The sequence below is a fragment of the Microcebus murinus genome, chromosome 18 (assembly GCF_040939455.1).
Source record: "Microcebus murinus isolate Inina chromosome 18, M.murinus_Inina_mat1.0, whole genome shotgun sequence".
NCBI classification, from domain to species: domain Eukaryota; kingdom Metazoa; phylum Chordata; class Mammalia; order Primates; family Cheirogaleidae; genus Microcebus; species Microcebus murinus.
This window is the reverse complement of record NC_134121.1, coordinates 15,564,648-15,570,647: the sequence shown is the minus strand read 5'-3', so window position 1 is coordinate 15,570,647 and position 6,000 is coordinate 15,564,648.

Genomic DNA, 6,000 nt, shown 5'->3' with positions numbered 1-6,000 from the left:
CCCAATTTAGGACATCGACACCAGATGATTCTGTGACTGAGTTTGATTGAATTCAAGAAGATCCTGTCGGCCAGGCGCGTTGGCTCACGCCTGTAATCCTAGCACTCTGGGAGGCCGAGGCAGGTGGATTGCTTGAGGTCAGGAGTTCGAAACCAGCCTGAGCAAGAGCGAGACCCTGTCTCTACTATAAATAGAAAGAAATTAATTGGCCAACTAATATATGTAGAAAAAATTAGCCGGGCATGGTAGCGCATGCCTGTAGTCCCAGCTACTTGGGAGGCTGAGGCACTAGGATTGCTTGAGCCTGGGAGTTTGAGGTTGCTGTGAGCTAGGCTGACGCCAAGGCACTCACTCTAGCCTGGGCAACAAAATGAGACTCTGTCTCAAGAAAAAAAAAAAGAAAAGAAAAGAAAAGAAGGTCCTGTCCATCTCCTAATTAATCTTCTAGCTCTTATTGACTAAGCCACAGGCTATTGTGCAATTTTTTTCCCACCCAAACATTTTGAGAGTATGTTTGCATTGAAAGATAGAAAGATACTTGGAAAGTCCTGTCTGAAGGAGAGAATCCTTGGGGGTAGCTGGACAAGTCACCATTGGCACAAAGCCCAAGCCTTTGTACTTGGAGCTACCTTTGGCTGGTCTCAGAAATATTCAGAACAACTCATCTGTGGCAGAGTTTGGGACCAAGACCCACGTCCCTTTATTAAACAAAGTTTGTTGAATGCTATAGTATGGCAGATCATGTGGCTATAGCTGGTCCTACATGGTCCCTAGGGTCATGGAGCTTGTGATCATGAATTAATAAATGACACAGAGTAAGACATATACTCAGTAAGACATACTCTAACCAGAAGTCTGCTGGCTCCATCCACTCTTCCCAGCACATGCCCATATTTTCTTCAGATCACTCCTACTGCCACTGTCTGGGGATCTGGGGTCTCTCTTCTTCCTGCTTTCCCTACTAGATGGGTCACCTGCACACTGTAGGCTCTGGTGAGCTATTGAGAGTACAGGTTTGGTATCCCTTATCTGAAATGCCTGGGACCAGAAGTCTTTCAGATTTCAGACTTTGTCGGATTTTGGAATATTTGCATTATACTTATACAGTTATACTTATACAGTTATACTGTATACTTATACAGTTTAGCATGCCTCATCCAAAAAGCCCAAATCCAAAATGCTCCAATAAACGTGTCTTTTCAGCATCATATCAACACTCAAAAAGTTTTGGATTTTGGAGCATTTTGGATTTTGTATTTTTGGATTACAGATACTCAACCTGTATCAGACTCAAGAAGAAGCACCAGGATCTACATCTTTAAAAGACAGAATCTTTACAGTCACTCAACTTGATCATTAAATATCTCTTAGCACATTTGAGCAAACCCGTTTCACACTCAGTCTGCTCGGCTCATCCCTCCCTGTTACCCATGAGGACTGGGGAGGGAACAGCGCTAATACCAGCCTAAGACAGTTTTTGCTGATATATTTGATATGATTTGCATGCTGATCCAAAAGAGTTTCATGATTCTTTAGAGGCTGGTTTTTATTTGTAATTTCAGAAGGTCTTAGTTTGAACACATTATAGTTTGGGAGAAAACAAAATATCCTTATGGTTCTTTCTTTATTATTGTGGTATGTTATATTAATATATAAAATAAAATATACCATGTTAACCATTTTGAAGCATACAGTTCTGTGGCATTAAGTACATCTACACTGATATGCAACCACCACCCCCATCCATCTCCAGAACTTTTTCACCTTCCCCAACTGAAACTCTGTACCCTTTAAACACTAATTCCCCATTCTTCCCTCCCCTCAGTCCCGGGAATCACTATTCTACTTTCTGTCTCTTTGAATTTGACTATTCTCACAACCTCATATGTAAGTGGAATCATATAACAATTGTCCTTTTGTGATTGGCTTCTTTCACTTAGCACATTTTCAAAGCACAGTTTCATTCATGTTGTAGCATATGTCAGAATTTCCCTTCCTTCCTAAGGTGAAAAATATTCCATTGTATGTCTGTGCTACATTTTGGTTATCTATTCACCTGTTGATGAACACTTGGGTTGCTTCTGCCTTTGGCTATTGTGAACAACGCAGCCATGAACATGAGTGTACAAATGTCTCTTTGAGACTCTGCTTGCAATTCTTTGGGGAATATACCTAGAAACGGACTTGCTGGACCATTCTATGGTTCTTAACCATTCAGTCTGGGTCAGCTCCTGGCCTGGGGAGGGTAATGAAAGGAGGGGAAGAAGAATGACCTTGCTGAATCAGCTGTTTGATTATCCTTGTTCTCTAGTAGCAGCAGAGGGAGAAGAGGTCAGAACAAAAGCGACCAAACTTATTTGCTCTGAGGAAGATCATACGTAGAGAGCAGGGGTCTGTGTGTGTTGAAGGAAATGGGGAAGAGGGTAAGAATTCCCGGAGTGGGGAGTTCTGCCAGGCCCCAGAATGAAGCTGAGGTGCTGACAGCGCTAAGCTCTCTGTAATGGGAGGAAAACCCAACGTGGAAAGTTCATAATTTGATGTAGAACCTCTGCGATGACTATGAAGAACCAGTCAGTGACCAAGTAGGCTAAATTGGGACTGGGACAGGCTGTGAGCAGGGCCAGCTTCCTGGATGTACCACCGTGCAGTTGTACACGTCCCCCACACTTGGGGCTTAATGCTTGGCAGTCACTGCCTTGAAATTCTTACTAATTTTATCTTTGAATTTGTGTTTTGTTCGTGAAATCTGCTAGGACCATGGAGCATGAACAGGGGCAGGAAGGGAGGGTAGGGAGGATTGGAGCCTCAGCTCAGGTGGGGTCCTGTCCCCCAGGTGCTTCCTCACAGTCCCTGGACAAGTTCGTGGCTGCTCACTCCCCACCCCCCGGTGCTCCAGGCTCCCCTCAACTTCCCCTTCTCGGCCCTGCTCAGCAACCACTGCTGCCCCCACCCCCAGCAGGGCACTGGGCATGGCATGGGATTGGGCACAGTTTCCCTGAAGCATCTCGAGGTGGTGCCAGGTGTGACAGCAGCTGTCCCTGCATTGGGTCAGAAGTGCCATGGCCCATTCAGCAGGTGACGAGACCTTTTACCCACCCACTCATCTTGGTACATCCTGGTGTGGAGGCTGCAGTACATTTGGATGTTTCCCACCTCTTATGGGTTTGGGTGATGGGCCTGTGGAAAGGGGAGCTTGACTTCCCTGCCCCTGGTCAGGGCATGACATATAGATTCAGAGGTTGGCAGGATGAGGAATTCAGCAGCCAGTTTCAAAGCGGTCATGGTTTCCAGGATGACAAATAGCTATAGGCTAGACAGCAGCAGGGATTCCTGGAAAGTCCTTCCCACCCGCCTGGCCATTCACACGTGCACACACATGCATGGGCACACATGTGCGGCATCACCACCACTGCCACCAAAGCTTGTTTCCTGAGCTGGGCATGAGAACTTTGAGCTAAAAGTGGCCTTTGTGCATTTTGCCTCTTGCTCAGTGTACCTGGTCTTTGGAGGTGAGCAGGCCTGGGGTGGCCAGCTGGGGGTGGGGATTGGAAGGTATAGCTCTTACTTGGGTCAGGGGGACCTGGGTAGGAACCCCAGCACTGTCAGTACTAGTGGTAGATTCTGGACAAGTTCCTTCATCTCTCAGCCTCCATTTCCTCACTGGAATATTAGCGCCTAACTTATGGGGTCATGAAAATTAAGTGAGGCCACATCTGCCATGCGTTGAGCACAGTTTCCAGCACGCAGTCTGTGCTCAGCAATCAGCTGCTGTTGCAGCAGTGGCAGCTGCTGTTATTACCTGTGTGTGTCCTGGGATTGCTCACAGGAGGCATCACCAACATGGAGAGCTGGCCATTGTGCAGATCTGGTGTTTGGCCTGGCAGACTCAGATCCCTGATTTGTGCTCACTCAGACAGTGTATCCCTTGTCCATTGGCAAATCCTGCTAAATGGATGAAAGAAATCTACCTAGGCACAGCTCAGGAGCAGAGATCCTCCCAGAAGGGGCCTCTCTTTCATATACCCAGAGGGCTATGTGCTCTGGGCAGGTCCCAGAAGCAGGAGCTAAAGGCAGCCTTTGTCCATTCAGGGCCTTTTGGTGGATTCTGGCTCCAGGCCCTGAACTCATGGGGATTTCCCTGGAACACTCAGGCACCAAACATGGAGTGACACTGGAGCTTGAGACCTTTAGGTATCTGTCTTGTTAGGGATGCCTGGGGGCCTTGAAGTTCCCGGCCAGGGGCAGACTTAGCTCTCTCATTTCAAGGCACAGGCAGAGCTTACAGCAAGGTGAGCCCATGGAGTCAGCCAAGCTCTCAATTCCTGACAGATAGAGCCCCCAGAGGTCACCAGACTGAGACCAGAGTTGTTTTGTACTATGTTCATTTCCGTAAAGATGAGCCAGGTGGAAAATAACAAGGTGTCCTGGGGACACTGAATCTCTGTTGTCTGAGCTCCAAATTTAACCTCACGCCTTCTTAATATGCAAGGACCACTGCAGTGGCTAAAGCATTTTAACACCTTCACTCCTTAGTTACCTCCACCCCCTCTCCAGCAAGCCCTCGCACAGGCTGGCCCCAAGACACCCCAGCTTCTGAGCCTTCTCCCCCTGCCTCTCCAGCCCACTCCTGATGGGCAGGTTTGTGAAGCTTTCTCAGCACTGCAGACTCACACACGGCTCTTCCATTCTACCCTGCACAGCCTGCCATTCCACCTGAAGACACCCTTCTATTCACCCTGTACAACTTCTGTTCCAACCTAAACACTCTTCCTTTCCACCCTGCCCATCCTTTTCTGCTACTCTCACACTCTCCCATTCCATTCTACTCACTGTTCTTTTCCTTTCTACACATCCTCCCACTACACCACACACATCCTCCAATTCCACACTACACACACTTCCTTCCCAGCCTGCACATTCTGGAATTCCATCCTACACACCCTCCCATTTAGTCCTGGACACTCTTCCATTCTACACCAGACGCCTTTCTGTTTCACGCTAAAGAAGCCTCTATTCCACTCTAGACACCCGTTCATTTCACCAAAAAACACAAGTCCCCTCTACACACCCTCCCATTCCACCTTACATAGCCTCCCCCCACCCTACACACTCTTCCATTCCATCCTACACCCCCTTTCTTTCCACCCATACACCCTTCTAATCTACATACCATCCCATTCCACCTTCTACATCCACCCATTTTACCCTACACACCCTCCAAATCCACCCTAAACACCCTCCCATTCTACATTAAAATACTTGCCTTCCACCCTACATACCTCTTCAATCTACCATAAAGATCCTTCCATTCTGCCCTATAGATCTTCTCGTTCCACTCTCCATAACTTCCCATTCCAGCTACACACCCTTCCCTTCCACCCTAGATACTCTTCCATTCTACCTGACACATGCTTCTATTCCACCCTACACTCCTTTCCTTTCCTACCTACATACGCCTCCATTCTACCTTACACTCTCTTCTATTTCACCCTACAGACCACTTCATTCTGCCCTGGATATCCTTCCATTTCAGCCTACACATACTTCCATTCCACTCTACACACCCTTCCTTTCTACTCTGTACAATTATCCATTCCATCCTCCATTCCAACAACCTCCCGTTATACCCTACAACCCTCCCTTCCACACTACACACCATTTTTCCACCTTGTATATCCTCCTATTCAACCCTACACATTCTTCCATTCCACCCTACACACCACTCCATTTCACTTTATACATTCTTCTATTCCAACCTAAACACACTCCCATTCTTCCCTAAATATCCACTCATGCCACCCCCAATACTCCACCATTCCACACTATGCTCCCTGTCATTCCACCTTACACACCCTTCCATTCCATCTTGTACACTCTCCCATTTTATCCCATTCATGCTTCCCTTCCACCATACACACTATCACATTATTTCTACACACCCTTTCATTCCACCCTACTCACTCGCACATTCCACTTTATACATCTTCCCATTCAACCTTA